The sequence below is a fragment of the Gorilla gorilla genome, chromosome 23 (genome assembly GCF_029281585.2).
Source record: "Gorilla gorilla gorilla isolate KB3781 chromosome 23, NHGRI_mGorGor1-v2.1_pri, whole genome shotgun sequence".
NCBI lineage: Eukaryota > Metazoa > Chordata > Mammalia > Primates > Hominidae > Gorilla > Gorilla gorilla.
In genome coordinates, this window is record NC_086018.1 from 32,142,351 (window position 1) to 32,160,885 (window position 18,535).

Sequence of the window (18,535 nt, forward strand, 5' to 3'; positions counted from 1 at the left end):
TTAGTCTGTCATTCACTTAGCTGTGCCTGTATCCAGGGTTGAGCTGCAGGAAGACAAAGGAAAGGAGACTAATGTAAGACTTAATAGTAGGGACACTGGATGTGGAATATTTAGAAACTATAACTTTTCTGTAACTCTAGAAGGATTCTAATTTTTTAAAAGCAATCAGTGTTTGCCTCATCTCTTGAGTCATAGGTCCCCTCCCTCAGAATGTTGGCTCCTGTGACCTTCTGTAGAGGCCTCTGTTACCAACATTACAGGATGGTTTGTGGACTGGGTATGAGCAAACAGAGAGAAGGAAGAAATGGAGATCTCCACACTCCCTCTGAGTGTGAGCAGTTCTCTTTCCTGTGCTTGGAGCCGGAACTAGAAGGTCTCTTTTGGAGCTCAGTCTGTTCACACACATGCTCACTTCTCAATTTCAACTGTATTGCATTCAGGTGGGGGGATACTGGAGGAAAAGCAATGGTAGACTCACCTTGGTTTGGTGGCATAAATTCCCATCTTCTCCAATCCACCTGCTGTGATTTACTTTTCTGGATCTTTAGCTGCTCCATGAATTCTGTGTCCAGTTGAAGGAGAAAGGGGGAGTGTGTTGTTTTCATCTTTTTTTCTTTCAAATTTACCTCTTTAAAAACATTTTAATTATTATATATAATACATATAGGAAAAGTACACACAGTGTAAATGTATTGTTGCATGAGTATAAATTGATAACTGCGAAGCAACCCCGCAGGTTAAGAAAGAAAATATGAATGGTAGTCCTGAAGCCTCCATGACAACTCACTCCCTTTCTGCTAGAAGTAACCATTATCTTCTGATTTTATGGTAACTATTTCCTGACTTACCTTTTATTTACTGCCTGTACCATACCATAGTGTGATTTAGTTATATCTTTTTGGACTTTATATAAATTAAATCATACTTTATGTAATCTTTTGTGTCTGGCCTCTTTTCATCATTGTTCATGAGATTCACCAATGTTGTCTGCAGCTGCCATTAATTGATGATCACCTTTGTATTCCACTGAAAAAAATATATAACAATGGATTTATGCATTCACATGTTGATGGGCATTTGGGTTGTTTCTAGTTTGGGGCTGTTATGAACAATGCTTCTGTGACATTTTTATACATTTCTCTGGGACTGCATGAGCTGGATTCCCCTGGAATAAATACTGACCCAGTGGAGTTGCTGGGTCAAAGCGTATATCTTCAGCATCAATAATAGTGGCAAGCTGTTTTCTCAAGTTTTGTTCCAATTTACACTCTTACCAGTAGATGAGAATCCCTGTGGCTCCACTGGGGCCGTGTCTTAGCCATGTTTGTACCTATCATGCGTGACACAAATGATGTTCAATCTGCATTTGTTAAGCCATTGAACTGACAGCTGGCTATGACTGTGTTATGTGTGACTGGGATGAAATTCTTTTGTTCAGATTTTGAAAAGCCTTGGGTTACGCTCTATTTTCATTAGAAAGGAATTGAGGACATGTCACAACAATTATCTCCTGTGAAAAAATGTGCTCAAGAAAGCTAATGATGATTTGTGAAGGGGAATGAAGATGCTGAGTCTTTTGAAGACTTTGATGGCATATCAAAGGCCATCATCTTGTTACTTGAGAGTGATAGGTGTGGTGGGAGGCCGTGGACAGAGGGATAATAGCAATATAAAAGAGGAATTATTTCAAGAACCACAGGACAGGAAAGAAAAGAATAACTGAGTAAATTCCATGGTTAAAGAATAGCATGTGAGGCATTGGTTGTTGTGTGTCAAGAATTACAATTCACTCCATCAAAGTGATGGCATTCAAGACTAGATGGAAAGAATTCAAACTGTGAAGTGTTGGAACAGATGAAACCACTCCATTCCTGGACTCCAATTTTGGGCATTGACTTTGTCTCTTAAACTATTTTAAACAAATGAATCTGAAAAATCTTTAAAACCTGGGTGACAGGTTAATATGTAGGGATAATCTCATGGTCTTACAAGGGTAAACTACAAAATATATAAAATCCTTCTGAATCTGGTTCAGATGAAAAAGTTGCTATGAGAAATAGGATATTCAGAATTAAGTGAAAATTATCTTGGAAACTCACTGAAGAGGTAAGTTTTTGGACAACAAAATCAAATCCATTCAATGTAGCAGCTGGGTTAAATAATGACAGTAAACATTTATTATTATTACATTTATTTTAAATGCCAAGCTCTATCTGGGTGCTTTATGTGGATTTTCTCAATGAATCCTCACAAAAACTCTATGAAGTTGAAAATATTATCCCTATTTTACAAATTGGGGAAGGGAGGCAAAGAGGGGTTTGAGTGACTTGCTCAAGATCACACGGCCAGTTAATGTTGCAGGAGAACAAAATATAGGCAAAGAGATCCCAGAACCTACATTCTACTCTTTTTTTTTTTTCAATTTGACTTCGTTTATTGAGATATTGCATACAGCCAATGGAAGTGAGGATCTACTTGCTTATCTCACAGAACAACCAAATCACTAAGAAGAAACATGATGAAGACTTTTATTTTAAATCCGAAGGTTAAAAATAGTAATGTGTGCTGCCTTTGGATATTACCCTTATGAAATGAGAATAAAGTTAAGGTTTTTTAAAGAATAAACTTCAGAATTGCAATTTTACGATATATGTTTGGCACTGAAGTCTAGTACGTGATTAAGAACAGACTCTGGAGTCAAACCCTTTGGGTTCAATGCCCACCCCTGCCATCTACTACCTCTGGTGACCTTGGGTGAATTTTATGACCTTTCTATGCCTCAGTCTCCTCATCTGTAAGATTGGGATGTTGGGGCTTAGAAATGAAGGCACCCCCAAAATGAAGGCATGAGAAGCAAAATTCTTCTCTGACCTTCTCCTATTCTCCAGTTCTCAATCTCATTTTCCCCTGAGGCTAGTCATAGAAAGTAGAATCTCTCTTTCCCAAGGCAGGTCATAGAAACCAGAACCCCTTTTCTCCAAAGTCAGCCATATAATAGAAAATTATTACTCTAATTTTTCCTCCTCCTTTCTATGCAAAAACTATTCATAAATTATCTGATCTACTTGTTTGATTGTAGAACATAAGACCCCCATTCCAGGGAAGGCCCTGCCCTATAGCCAGAAAGATGCAATTCATGGTCAGCAAAGCCAAGGAGAATCTGGACAGGCAGGCCTTTCTGGGTTCCCCAACTCAGTCTACTGCATTAGATCATAGCCTTTTTGTCCAGTCATATTTCTACAGGGCTATTCATTCGTTATTGAAGCTAAGCATAAAAATGGACAATTTCCTCCATATCTTTGGGTCTTCTTTTTTTTTTTTAATTATACTTTAAGTTCTGGGATACATGTGCAGAACATGAGGTTTGTTACATAGGTATACACATGGCATGGTGGTTTGCTGTACCCGTCAACCCATCATCTACATTAAGTATTTCTCCCAGGCTTTCTACTCTTTTTTTTTTCCTTGTTTTAAATATTAATATGTATACAGTAAAACTCATTTTATTTTGCTGTTCAGTTGATGAGTTTTAACACATACATAGATTTGTATAGCCACCTTCACAATTGTGACACAGAACTGCCTCATCATCTCAAAACTCTCTCTTATGGTGTTCCTTCATAGTCCCACCCTTCCCTGACCCCTTGTTTTTGATTACCACTATAATTTGTTTTTTTCCAGAAAGTTGTATAAATGGAATCTTATAATGTGGAACCTTTTCAGAATGGCTTATTTCACTTAGTATAACGCCTTTGAGATTCATCTAATATTGTGACTGCAACTTTTTTTTTTTTTTAAGTTCTTGTTGGTGTTCTGTTGTGTGGATGGACCACAGTTTGTTCATTCATTCTTTTGTGAAGGACATTTTTGTTGTCTCCAGTTTTGGGCAATTTTGAAGGAAGCTGCGATAAATATGCATGTACAGGTTTTTGGCTGAACATATTTTCATTTCTCTAGGGTAAATATTAAGAGCGTGATTTCTTGGTGAGGTGGTATATGTTTACAACTTTATAAGAAATTGCCAAAATGTTTTCCTGAGTGGTTATATTATTTTTCATTCCTATGAGCGATGCACAAAATATCCAATTGTCTCACATCCCCACCAGCACTTAGTAATGTCAAATTTTTAAAAAATGTTTTATGTTAGCTGTTCTCGTGGACATTGACTTTGTCTCTTAAACTAGTATAAACAAACGAATGTGAAAAATCTTCAAAACCTGGGCGACAGGTTAATAAGTAGGGATAATCTCATGGTCTTACAAAAGTAAACTACAAAATGTGTAGGTGTGTCTCATGATTTTAATTTGCATTTTGCTAATGACCAATGCTGTTAAGCATTTTTTCATGTGCTTATTTGCCATCTAAATATCTTCTTTGACAAAGTGTTTGTTCAAATCTTTTGCTCATTTTCATAAATTGGGTTTTTTCCTCTTGGTGAGTTTTTAATAGTTTTTTAATATATTCTAAATACTTTTTTTGTATGATACGTGATTTGCAAATATTTTCTCCTGGTCTCCAGCTTATTATTTCATTTCTTAACACTGCCTTCAATGGATCAAAAATTTTTAGTTTTAATGTAGTATAATTTTTCAATTTATTATTTTATGGATCATGCTTTTGCTATCGTGTCTAAAAATGTTTTGCCTAACCAAAGTCCAAGATGGTTTGCTACAGTGTTTCTTTGGGGCTTTATATGATTATGTTTTTCATATATATATTTATGTATATAATCTATTCTGAGTTAACCTTTTATAAGGTAAAAGATATAGTTCAATGTTTATTTTCTTATATATGGATACTTAATTGTTCCAGTTCCATTTGTTGAAAAGACTATTATTTGCATTGCCCTTGAAACTGGAATTGAAGAAATCCACATAAATTTACTCACATTTTGTCAAAAACCAGATGACCGTATTTGTGCACATCAATTTCTGGACTCTATTTTAGGGGTTGGCAAAGTTCTTAAATGGCTACATAGTAAATATTTTAGGTGTGTGGGCCATGAAGTCTCTGTTGTGTGAAAGTAGAAACAGACAATAGATTTAGGAATGGGGGGGGCTGTGATGAACGTGGGAATTGAGAAAAAGGGAAGAGTTGAAGGCAACCCTGAGATTACCTTTTAACTTAAAGTTATTTGAGCTTTCTGTTGCTGGAATTCTGGATAAAGAGTAGTTAACCATATTAGCCACCTATGTGTCCTCTTCCACAATACATAGGCGAGGGTTCTCAAATTTGAGTATGTATGAGAATCACCTGGAGGGCTTGTTAAAACAGACTGCTGGCCTGGCGCGGTGGCTCACGCCTGTAATCCAATCACTTTGGGAGGCCGAGGCAGGCAGATCATGAGGTTAGGAGATGGAGACCATCCTGGCTATTGCAGTGAAACCCCGTCTCTACTAAAAATACAAAAACATTAGCCAGGCTTGGTGGTGGGCACCTATAGTCCCACCTACTTGGGAGGCTGAGGCAGGAGAATCACTTGAACCTGGGAGGTGGAGGTTGCAGTGAGCCGAGATCACGCCACTATGCTCCAGCCTGGGCCACAGAGTGAGACTCAAAACAAAAACAAAAACAAAAACAAAAACAAAAACAAAGCAAAACAAAAAGACAGACTGCTGAGCCCCAGGATGTCTGACTCAGTAGGTCTTGGGTGAGGCATGAGAATTTGCATTTCTCACAAGTTCTCAGGTGACACTGATGTTGCGGGTCCTCATTCCTGCACTGACTGCCCAGTGAATGCACCGTACCATGTTTTCTGCCCTGGGGCATCTCTAGATTTGTGGCATGGGATTGTAGGATGCTTGTGGCGAATGTGCCTGGCATTCAAACATGTGCTACCTGGAAGTGCAAGGCAATTAGTACCCCATGGCATGGCAGACTTTTGAACCCTAGGGGATATGAGCTGGTGAACAAATGTTGGTGGACACTTCTGAGATGCATTCTCCAGTTCTCCTCTGAAGGTCCCAGGGGAATTGTGCCCCAGTTGTCCACTGTGGCAACCAACTTGATATCACACATCATGCCCTTGTTCTGTGTTTCATTATCTACAGCCTCCCATTCTGCTCCCGGGATCACTTTCCAAAACAAACTGCCTGCACACAAGTCCTTGACTCAGGGTTTGCTTTCCAAGGGGAACTCAGTCTAAGGCATTTGCTGTGGTTCTCAATCTCTTCCTCTATCTCAATCAATGAAACATCCTAATAGTTACCTGGCACAAGAAACACAGAGTTCCTTAGACTTGGTGGGCAGGGATTAAGTATTACTCATTTTTGTACTCACTGCACACATGCTAGTGGCTGACATGTAGTGGTGTTCAGAAAATTACGAAGAAATGAAACAGTTAAAGTATTTTTAGACTTATTAAATGAGAGTCGGTAGACAGGAATGAGCAGGAGTGAGTGGCAGATGTGCAAGTCTGGGTGGAGAGAGAAGGCTAGCTTGCAGGCAACCAGTGGAGCACCAAGCAGGATGGCAGCTAACAAAATGCTTGTTAAGATTTGAGGCTATGGAGGTCTCAGTTGGAATCCAGACTCCACCATTTCTTAGCTTTGTGGCTGGGGGCAAGTTTCCCTTTACACTTTGCTTCCCACATCCGTAAAATAGAAGAATAGTAATATCCACCTCATTGAGCCAAAAGTGTAAGGATGTATAGAAAGCACCTAGCATGTGTCTTGGCATATAATAGGTATTTGAGAAAGGTTAATTCCTTCTGTGTCTGGCCACTTACTCATCAAGGGTGCAGTGGCAGGAGGTTGGAGTGCAGGATATCTAAGATTTATTTCACTTGCAGTACTGTAGGAGATTGTGATGGTAGCCAGGTACAGGTTATTAACAATAATGAAAATAAGAATGCTTATCTGTAGTAGCTAATGTTAATATAGTGCTTGGGAATGCCAGGCACTGTTCCAAGATATATATTTGATTCTAATTTAATTCTCAAGCTACTGTATGAGATAGAGCACAGTATACAGTACTTCCAATTTTACAAATGATAAAACCAAGGCACAGAGAGGGTAAGTGACTTGATCAAAATCACACAGCTAGGTGGAGCTACGATTGAAGCGAGGCAGTGTTTCTCTTAATATTGTGCCGACTTTCTGAGAGTTGACTGCTGTTCTTCTCAGCACTTAGACTAGTGTGGTGCATTACAGGAACTACAGTTTGTACAGCAATTTTACATGTATCATTTCTTTGAGCATTACAAGTGGAGAAAGGGAAGAGTGTTACAATATCTCCTATGGAAGATATGTACAAAAAATAGCTTTTTCCATAGCTGGTATGTTCACTCCACTTGACCCCACTCCATATTGTTAAATGCCTCACATTGAATGAGCTGTATACTGAGCTATGTAGAAGTGAGGAGGACATTACCTCTACCAATAAGGAGCTGCCTCTACCCTTAAGAAGGGTGGAAGAGTGAACACATGCACAGAGAAACGCTGTGTATAAGTTGTGAAGGTCATCGTGTGGGGAGAGCACAGCAGGAGGAAGTCGACCATGCCTGGGAGGTCTGGGGTGGGTTCCAGAGGAGGCCACCATCATGCTGGTATCTCCAATGCCACCCTTCTTCCTCATCAGCTCTCTGTTATTGAAATTGCTCTCTTAACCTCTTCGCCTTCCCCCAAAGAAGGACAGGTAGAGAGAGACAGAGAGACAGAGAGACAGAGAGAGAGAGAGAGAGAGAGAGATTATAGCCTGAACATGTCAATACGTAAGAGCTTAAAATGAGAATTACTGGTGTTTGCACAAAGCATTTGCCTCTTGTTCATCCCTGCTATTTATTTGAAAAGTTGCCCCAAAGAATGTCAGGTTGTGGAATGAGTAAGACTGAGATGCCCAGGCATTGCTTGGCCCCTTTTCGTTATTTGTGTACATGGGAAATGCGGAAATCCAGTGAAAAGTCTTTTGTTTTAAATTGGTCTGTTTGATGTATCTGAAATGGATAGATTATGCTGCTGGCTTAACACAGAAAAAATCTGTCTCTGTACTCCTCTCACAGGGCCTTGGGTGTCACTGTTTCCTTTTCCATGAAAGGCAGGGGGCAGGTAGACAAAAGCAAGAGGTGACTGAACCCTGCTCAGGGGAGTCCTTTTTCTACCACTGTTTTCTTGATGGGGACTTTCAACAGCACCTCCAGACCTTTTACACCTCCTACCTCCAGAGTGATGGAGTGAATGATCCGGTTGGGGGACCACATTTCTGCTTAGATGAATGTAGCAAAGGGGACTAATTTGATCTCTCTCTCCTTCCTCCTCCACATGATCAATAGAAGACAAATGCCTGGGTAAATGCCTCTGCTCCTCAGACGCAAACATCCTGCTGATGTGCTGGTCCTAGTTCTGGATTGGGAGGTTAGAAGATAATTGATCCATGTAACAATCCCACCTGAACCCAGATCTCCCAACGTGGGTTTTGTGCCAGATGACTTTTGTTTGCCCCTTCAGGTTCATTTCCTACCCTTTTCTATTCTTGTTGCATTCCAAACTACATCCTGCATCAACAGACTACTTTGCCCTCTGGTTTCAGACTGGGGAATTCTGGAAGGAGATTAAAAGGTAGGAGGAGAGTAAGGTCAGGGTATTTATTCCCTCAGCTCTCTGTCTCTCTGCCTGTCACCACTGGTCGGCTGAGTCTCTTAAGTGGAGTCTGTGGCTCTAACAGGTAACCACTCCCTCCCCTGGTTCCCTTCTCTCCCAGGCATAGTAACAGCTTCTAATGTAACTGGGTCTGGTTGCTTTTCTTAAACCTTTCCCACACCCTTGGAAATAGTCACTTCATTAAACTCTCCTCTGTAACTTAGCCTGACTGGTTAGCTTCCATCAATGGGACAGATGGCATTTTCCCAATATGGCTACACCCATCTATATCTCATCCCACATGTGCCCCTAAAATGTGATACTGAGACTCCTCCAACAAGAGGAGGGAAGTCTGTGTTCCTTTCCATTAAATCTGAGTAGGACTATGAAAATAGCAGAAATGATGCCACGTGACTTCCAAGGCTAAGTCATAAAAGACAATATGCCTTCTACTTTGTCCTCTGGGGGTGCTCGCTCTTGACCTCAGCCAGCATATGGAGACAACAGGTATCAGTGTCCTGGCCATAGGTCCCAGCTGACAGCAGCATCAACTGCCAGGTATGTGAACAGATGATTCTAGTTCTCAAACTTTGAGCCGCTGTAAATGATGCAGAGTAGAGCAGCACTAACCTGTCCCCAGCCACCATCTGGGCCTGTCCAAACGGGAGCTTTATGGGCAAAATAAATATATATTTTTAAAAGCCACTCAAGTTTATAGTGGTTTGTCATATAGCAATAGATAACCAGATAGTCAGCAATAAAGTTAATATTTGACCTCTATTTCTATTCTTGTGTTTTATTTCCCTCCTTGTTTAGAAATCTGGGCAGGGAGGAAAAGCCGATTTGTTGGGTGGCCTCAAAGATGCCAACATTCACCTGCTGCATTCCAGTCCCTCTAATGGAGATTTTACAATGTCTCCTCACGTATCCCTCACCACAAACCCAGATGGGAGGTATTATTGTCCACATCTCCCAAGCCAAGAGATTATGGAGGCAGGTGAAAGATGAAGTAACCAATCCAAGGTCAGTCTGAGAGTCAGTGAAAGAGTCTGAGGTGTAACCTAGGTTGGCAAAACTCCAAATCCCGTGTTCCTCGTATGGTGCAAAGCCATTTTATCTTCTTATAATATTGTTATAAAAAGTGCTATTCTCCATTGTGACTTGCTCACCAGGTTTTGGTCTGTAGAGTCATTTTGAAGGGAAAGGAATACTTTCTGATGTCCTGGCTGTCATTTATTGAATCCTGTTTCATCAAGTCGCTGTGTGATGCTCTTGGAGTGTGTTATCCCACTGGGCATCTCCGCTTTCCCAAGTGGCCCCTCAGAACCTCAGGCTCTCAATGTTCTTTATACACACTGATGGAGTGCTCCTTGAGGGCAGAAGCTATGACAATTTGTTCTATACCTCCACCTAGTGCCTACAGTTTCACTAACTGCTTAACAAGAATCTATAGAATGGGCCAGGCACGGTGGCTCATGCCTGTAATCCCAGCACTTTGGGAGGTCAAGGTGGGTGGATCACCTGAGGTCGGGAGTTTGAGACCAGCCTGACCAACATGGTGAAACCCCATCTCTATTAAAACATACAAAAATTAGCCGGGCTTGGTGGCGCATGCCTGTAATCCCAACTACTCGGGAGGCTGAGGCAGAAGAATCCCTTGGACCTGGGAGGTGGAGCTTGCAGTGAGCCGAGATGGTGCCATTGCACTCCAGCCTGGGCAACAAGAGTGAAATTTCATCTCAAAAAAAAAAAAAACAAAAAACAACAACAATCTGCAGAATGTCTGAATGCATGTTTGTTTTCATCAGGTAAAAGGTTTGATTTGGGCATTCTTTCCTTCTTTCATTTATCATCTGAAGGCCTCCTCCATCATTGTATCTGACCTCTAGGCAGACAGAATTTCCCATGCTGGGGACATGTGCTTCATTCTTGGGCCAGAGAGCCCATCCTGCCTGGCGTATAAGCTACAGTTTGCTGACTCCATAGTGCCAAAGTATCCATCACTCACCAGCTTTGAATCTAATTTTTAGTCTTTTTCACCTTTTCAATGACTGTCTCCACTATACCAGACTGCTGCTAGAGGAGTTTTCCTAAAAAACACTCATTTGATAAGTGTATTGTCCTGCTTAATCTGCCATAACCCGTTAGTTTCTGCAAGATACACCCATCACTTGCCACACGTATTAGGATTCTCTAGAGGGACAGAACTAATAGGATATATGTATATATGAAAGGGAGTTTATTAAGGAGAATTGACTGACAGGATCACAAGGTAAAGTCCCACAATAGGCCATCTGCAAGCTGAGGAACAAGGAAACCAGTGGTGGATCAGTCTGAGTCTCAAAACCTCAAAAGTAGGGAAGCTGACAGTGCAGCCTTCAGTCTGTGGCCAAAGGCTCAAGAGCCCCCGGCAAACCACTGGTGTAAGTCCAAGAGTCCAAAAGCTGAAAAACTCGGAGTCTGATGTTCGAGGGCAGGAAGCATCCAGCACGGGAGAAAGATGAAGGCTGGAAGACTCAGCAAGTCTGCTCTTTCCTCTTTCTTCTTCCTGCTTTATTCTAGCCCCACTGGCTGCTGATTAGATGGTGCCAACCCAGATTAAGGGTGGGTCTGCCTCTCCCAGTCCACTGATTCATATGTTAATCTCCTTTGGCAACACCCTCACATACACACCAAGGAAAAATACTTTGCATCCTTCAATCCAATCAAGTTGAGACCCAATATTAACCATCACAGCACACATAAGATCCTTCATGAACCCTCTAATGCTCTCTGGAGTCGAGGGCACACAGGGCTTCTCATCATGGCCCTGACAAAAACCTGACCCTCCGTGATTTTATGACTTTGTTCTTGCTGTAACGTTCTCATCCTTTCTTCTCTGCCTGGTGAGTTCCTCAGCTTAAATGTTACCTCTACTGTGATGCCTAACTCCACCAGGCAGGTAAGCTCTTCTCCACTCTGTATATTCGCAGCATTTTGTTCATGACTCTTTTCTAGTATAGCATATTGCTTAGTCACTTGTGTGTTTACATGTCTTATGCCCCCATTAGTCTGCAAGCTGTTTGACGGCCAAGATTGGGGTTTTGTTATTAATGAAGCTGGATGATCCTGCTTCTGCTATGAACCATAATTTCATAGTAATTAAGAGTTAAAACTTTGGAATCAAATTACCTGAGCTGAAAACCCGGTTCTAGCCTATACTTACTGGCTCTGAGACCAAAGAAATTTACTTAACTTCTTTAAGCCTCAATTTTACCTCATTTTATTTTCTTTTTTCTTTTCCTTCCTTCCTTCTATTTTTTTCTTCTCTCTCTTTTTCTTTTTTTTTTTTAGAGATATGGTCTTGCTCTGTCACCCAAGCTTGAGTCAGATGATGGGATCCTAGCTCACTGCAGCCTTGAACTCTTAAACTCAAGCAATTCTCCTGCCTCATCCTTTCAAGTAGCTGAGACTACAGGTGTATGCCATCATACTCGGCTAACTTTTTCTTTTTTTTGGTATAGAGATGGGGGTCTCACTGTGCTGCCCAGGCTGGTCTTGAACTCCCAGCCTCAAGTGATCCTCCTATCAGTCTCCCAAAGTGCTGGGATTGCAGGCATGAGCCACTTTTTCAGCTTTCTTTTTAAAAATAAGAATAATAGTACTTATTTATAAGATTGTTAGTATTAAACGATTTATCCCATATACACCTCTTGCCACATAGTAAACACTTAAATATTACCTGTGAGTATTATTATTCACACTGAACAATTACCACATACCAGTTTAGTTCATCAAATCTCACAGGAATTCTATTAGGTAGGCATTATTATTCTCATTCTACAACTAAGGAAACTGAGCCTCAGGGAGAGTAAGGAACTTTTCCAGGCTTATGTGGTTGATGGGTGGTGGCGCATCCAGGCTGGGATGCTTACAAGGGGCTCAGTACAAGTTTGTCGAATCTATTTGAGGAGCCTGTTCAGTCTTTGTCCTTTCTGGTGACCAATGCAGACTTCCAATTGCCTTGGTTGCTGGAGCCAGAGTTCAGCCCCAGGGGAGTTGGTCCAGTTTTTCTGCCCTGCAGCCTTCCATGTTGTTCAGGTTCTGAGCCTGACTGCATATGGGTTGGGTTTGTTTGTTTTTGACTCCATTGAGAAGATGTCTCCCGGCCCATTCCCAGGTCAGTACACAAACTCATTCCATCTGCCTTACAATTAAGATTCAAAAGCAGACGGCAAGTAAATCCCTCCCTGTGCACCGATTCCAATCAGCAATTATGCTCTTAATGACCAGCTAAAAAGGAGTTCACAAAAGCAAACCACAGTATTAAATATAGAATTGTATTGATGCTGACCTGCTGGGAGCACTTTCTGTTCCTTTTCCAGAGTGATGTCTGAGAACAAGGATATAATCTTCCTTCCCCAAACATTTTTTGCCCTTTTAAGTAGAGTCATCTCTAAAATAAAGATTTGTGGGCCGGGTGTGGTGGCTCACACCTGTAATCTTAGCACTTTGGGAGGCTGAGGCAGGTGGATCACCTGAGGTCAGGTATTCGAGACTAGCCTGGCCAACATAGTGAAACCCCGTCTCTATTAAAAGTACAAAAAATTAGCCAGGTGGGCGCCTGTAATCCCAGCTACTCGGGAGGCTGAGGCAGGAGAATCACTTGAACCCAGGAGGCAGAGGTTGCAGTGAGCCGAGATCATACCATTGCACTCCAGCCTGGGGGGAAAAAATAGAATGCAAGGAGGTAGCCTTTCCCCAGAAGACGTGAAAACACCATTTTAAAACCACAGTCCAGGGTCACATCATGTTCTCCATGAGTTGTCATAACGTGATGAGGCTGCAAGCTCTGCTTCCCCAGACCCACCCGTCTGGTGATTAAGACGTCGCCTCTATGGATGAGTCCAGGTGAGCTGGTGCTTGTGCCAATGCATTATGGGGGAGTGGAAGAAGAGACATTTGAAAACCAAACCAAAAATTCTAGCACCCTTGTTGATGAACGCTTATGCTAGGCCAACCTCTGTGATGAGATCTTTATACTTCTGATTTCTTTGGGACCTGGGAAGAGTCCTCAGAAGGGAGCCACTGCCATTGTTCCCGTTTAACAGATGAGCAGAGTTCAGAGAGCTGATTTAGCCAAGGTCACCTAATGATGGCCTAAAAATCTCCACCCAAGTGTAACTGATTGGCAAACTTTGACTTTTGACTACAAACTCACGAGAGAATAACCCTGAGTCCCCCAGTTGTGGTGATGGGAATGCTATGAGCATGTTTTGACTGAGTGTGTCCCGGAATGGTATTTAGTGCTTTCACAAACATTAGGCCACCTTAGCCTAACAAGCACCTTCTTGGGTAGGTATTGCCGATTTTTTTCATTGTGGTGGCCCAGCTCCTAAGTGGAACAGCCTGGGCTTGTCCTAGTTGATCACACTGCCTCTCTGGTATGGCGATTGGGGTCAGCAGTGGGGATGGGCAGGATGAAGCTTCTGCTCTTTTATGGGGTGAAGTGGGTGAGAGTAGCACCTTACTTCACTGAAGTTGCATTCTCCATTTGGAGAAGGCCAGCTGAGAATAGAAACTCACTCTCCACTCTTTCCCATGGAGCTCAATGGCCCAGGGAACAACTTCAGAGAGACTATATTAGTTTGCGAGCACTTCCATAATAAAGTACCATAGCCTAGGGAGACTAAAAAACAAAAATTTATTTTCTCATAGTTCTGGAGGCTGGAAGTGTGAGATCAAGGTGTCAGTAGGGTTGGTTTCTTTCAAGACCTGTCTCTTCCTAGCTTGCAGATGGCTGTCTTCTGTCTGAATCTTCACCTTGTCTTTTCTCTGTGCATGTCTGTGTTCAAATTTCTTCATCTTACAAAGACAGCAGTAGTATTAGATAAGGGCCCACTCTCATGACCTCACTTTACTTAATTATCTCTTTAAAGACTCTGTCTCCAAATATAGTCACATGCTGAGGTATTGGGAGTTAGGGCTTCAACATACGATTTAGGCCGTGGCGGAGACCCAGTAGAGTTTTTTTTTTTTTAATCAAACATCCATAACTTGATTTTCAGTAAGTCCATATGGCAAAAACCCCCAAATCTCTCTAATTGTCAGGTTCCACATTTCTGAAACTGGCAGGTAGTTGTAAGAATAAAATGGGACAATATATTTAAAGTACAAAGCTGTTTAGGTTCTCAAAGCATTAGTTCCCGTCACTGCTGTACAGACTCTCTTCCCAACACCATAGCTGTGGCTAAGTCCCGATTGTATTCCCAAAATGTTTCTGGCTATTCTGTGGAAGGCTAAAGGCTAGGGTCAAACGCATGTCATTTGGGGAAAAAAATGCTGCTTGAATTTGTGGTGGTGAACTTTTTCTTGCCCACTCTCTCTGGCTTGTACTTCTATGGTGGTAGAGACAATGCTAAGTATTCACAAAATCTTGTTTAATATTCATCTTCTCATGCATGCAGGCAGAGTATAGTTCCCAGCTATCCTGCAGGTAGGTTAGAGATACATGACTGTGTTCTCACCAACAGCATGTGGGCAGAGATTACATAATCTACTCCTGGGCCATGCCAATATTTTGGATAACTTTTTACTAACAGAAAAGTTATAAGGATAGTATAGAAAGTTCCCATGTATCCTTCACCCAGCTTCCCCGGATGTTAGCGTCTTGCGTAATCACGGCACATTGGTTAAACCTAAGATATTAACGTTGGTACCTTGCTGTTAAACAACAGACTTCAGATTGCTCTTGTTTTTCCACTGATATACTTTTGTATGTTCCAGAATCCAATCCAGGATATCATATTGCATTCAGTTATCCTGTTTCCTTAATCTTCTCCAATCTGTGACAGTTTCTCATTCATTTCTTCTTTCATGACTTTGACAGTTTTAAGGAGAACTGATCAAATATTTTATAAAATATTCCTCAGTTTTAGTTTTTCTGATGTTTTTCTCATTATGAAACTGGGAATATAAGATATAATCCTATAAGGAAGAAACCTACTGATGTAAAGCGTGTTTCTTATTGCTTCATGTAGAGGGTCCATGAACTCCACGTGACTTAGCACTGCTGGTGTTAACCTTAATCCCTTGGTTAAGGTGGTATCTGACAGTTTTATCTACTTTAAGGGTAGTACAGATACTCCTTGACTTATGAGGGGTTACATCCTAATAAACCCATTGTAAATTAAAAATGCTATAAATTGAAAATGTGTTTAATACACCAAACCTACCAAAGATCATAGCTTAGCCTAACCTGCTTCAAACATGCACAAAACACTTATATTAGCCCACAGTTGGACAAAATCATCTAACACAAAGCCAGCTTTATAACAAAGAGTTAAATATCTCATGAAATCATGTAATTTATTGAATAGTGAAAGTGAAAAACAGAATGACTGTATGGGTACTCGAAATACAGTTTCTACTGAATTCATATTGCTTTTGTACCATCCTAAAGTCAAAATATCATAAGTCAGAGATGTTTCTCATCTCCATAATTTAATCCTTGGAGATGAGTCAGTAAGTCCAGCCTACTCTCAAGGGTTTATTCTAGCTTCCCCTCTTTGCTTATTTTTAACTTCTTTTCTGTGACAGTAAAAAATGTAGTTTCCATTATCTACAATTTATTTAGTTATTTGTTAATCCCAGTATACAATCAACACACCATTTTTCAAGGTTAATTAGGTCAACTCCCTTTTTTTCTACTCCCATCGGGGAAGTTATATGATATATTTGTATATTTGTAATACAGTTAGATTTCTTTTTTTTTTCTTTCTTTTTTTTTTTTTTGACAGAGTCTCACTCTATCCCCCAGGCTGGAGTGCAATGGCATGATCTCAGCTCACTGCAACCTCTGCCTCCCGGGTTCAAGCGATTCTCATGCCTCAACCTCCGTAGTAGTAGCTGGGATTAGAGGCACCTGCCACCATGCCTGGCTAATTTTGCATTTTTAGTAGAGACAGGGTCTTGCCATGTTGGCCAGGCTGGTCTTGAACTCTGGACCTCAGGTGATCCGCCTGCCTTAGCCTCCCAAAGTGCTGAGATTACAGGCATGAATCACTGCGCCTGGCCTAGATTTATTTTTCATAGCCTGGATTCCATCCTGGTTTCCCTGGACATCCTAGTCGCTTTTTATAAAAACTGTGTACAGTACAATTGACTCTGTAAGAATTTTGACAAATACGTAGATTCATGTAACCACCACTTCAGGGCCACAGAGAATCGTTCCACAACCCTGAAAAATCCCTTATATGGACTCCATGTAGTCACCCCCTTCCCTTCTCCCAACCCTTGGCAACCACTGATCTGTGTTCTGTTCCTAAAGCTTCGCCTTTCCTATCATATCATATACATAGAATCATATGATATGAATGCTATGAAGTATTTTGGTTCTAGACTTCTTTCAATTGACAAAATACATTTAAGATATATCTATGTTGCTGTTGAATCAGCAGCTTGTTAATTTTTTTTTTTTTAGAGCTGAGTAGTGTTCTACTGTATGGATGTGCCACAGTTTGTTGATCCATTTAGAACTTTGCATATTTTTTCCTGCCCGATAAAAACATTGCTGTCATTATTATTGTAAAGACCTCGTGAACATCCTGTTTTTGCCTTGCCCTAACCTTGAAGTGGGACTCAGTACCTCTTTATAATCACTCCTGGAAAGAATCCTCTTTTCAAAGTATTAGTGAGCAATGAAAATTTTGCTCAAGATTTTGTAGAGGGAATTCAGAAGGGCTTTACATGGTACACTCTGCAACAAACACCAAATTGTATGGTATTTCCAGATACCCCATCAAGTGTGTGTGTGTGTGTGTGTGTGTGTGTGTGTGTGTCTTCTTCTTTCTCTTTTTTTTGAGACAGAGTCTAGCTCTGTCACCCAGACTGGAGTGCAGTGGCACCATCTCAGCTCACTGCAACCCCCGCCTCCCAGGGTCAAGTGATTCCCCTGACTCAGCCTCCTGAGTAGCTGGGACTACAGGTGCGCACTGCCACTCCCAGCTAATTTTTTGTATTTTAGTAGAGACACGGTTTCACCATGTTGGCCAGGATGGTCTCGATCTACTGACCTCCTGATCCACCTGCCTTAGCCTCCTAAAGTGCTGGGATTACAGGCGTGAGCCACTGTGTCCAGCCTCTTCTTTCTCTTTTACCCCACTCAGGGCTCCAACATCTAGGTGGTGCCTTCCAACTCCCAGACCGTCTTCCTCTCCTCCTTTCCATTACTCTCTCTCATTCCCTGTCTCCTGATGATCTAGAATAATTTAGCTCTGATTCCTCCAAGCTTACCTTCCACAACCATCACCCTGCTCAGCAAACAGAGAACCCTGTATTCACCAGATTTTGTCTTTCTCAGTAAATAATGCCTATGTTTTCTATCACATTATTTTTTATAACTTCCTACTGTTGATGTGAGGGCTACCTGAATGAATGAGGTAATGTATATGAAGCCTTTTACACAATAGCTGGCATATAACAAAGTACTAAATACATTGTAATTTTTATTATTGTCATTTTATTATAACTACTCATGGTAAGAGATGGCTAATGTAGGAAGCTACCAAATAAAGATGTATTACTTAGATCTTTCATGGCTTGTTTTACCTTTGACAAGAAAAGAGACTTCTAGAAAGAGGCCTGTTCAAGGATGAAGCTCAGAAAGACTTCAGGAAACCAGGAACCCCTACCTCTGAAGCAATTCTTGAGAGCCTTGGTAGGAGTGATTATTGATTAAGTGTCTGCGGTTGATCTACCCCAGGGGTGAAGGTTGCCTGCTTCCTAAGAAGAAAACCTGCTGACCACTGGCCTTGTTAGACAGAACCTTGCTAGGTTCCTGGAGAGGTTTCCTGGCTGAGGTTGAGAGACAGAAATTCACCCATCTGTCAGAGATTTTGCAGGCCCAGCCCAGCTTGAAAAGCAGGGCCATGTACATGACCTTGGGATGGGCTTTTGCTCACATCTTCACTATTCTGATA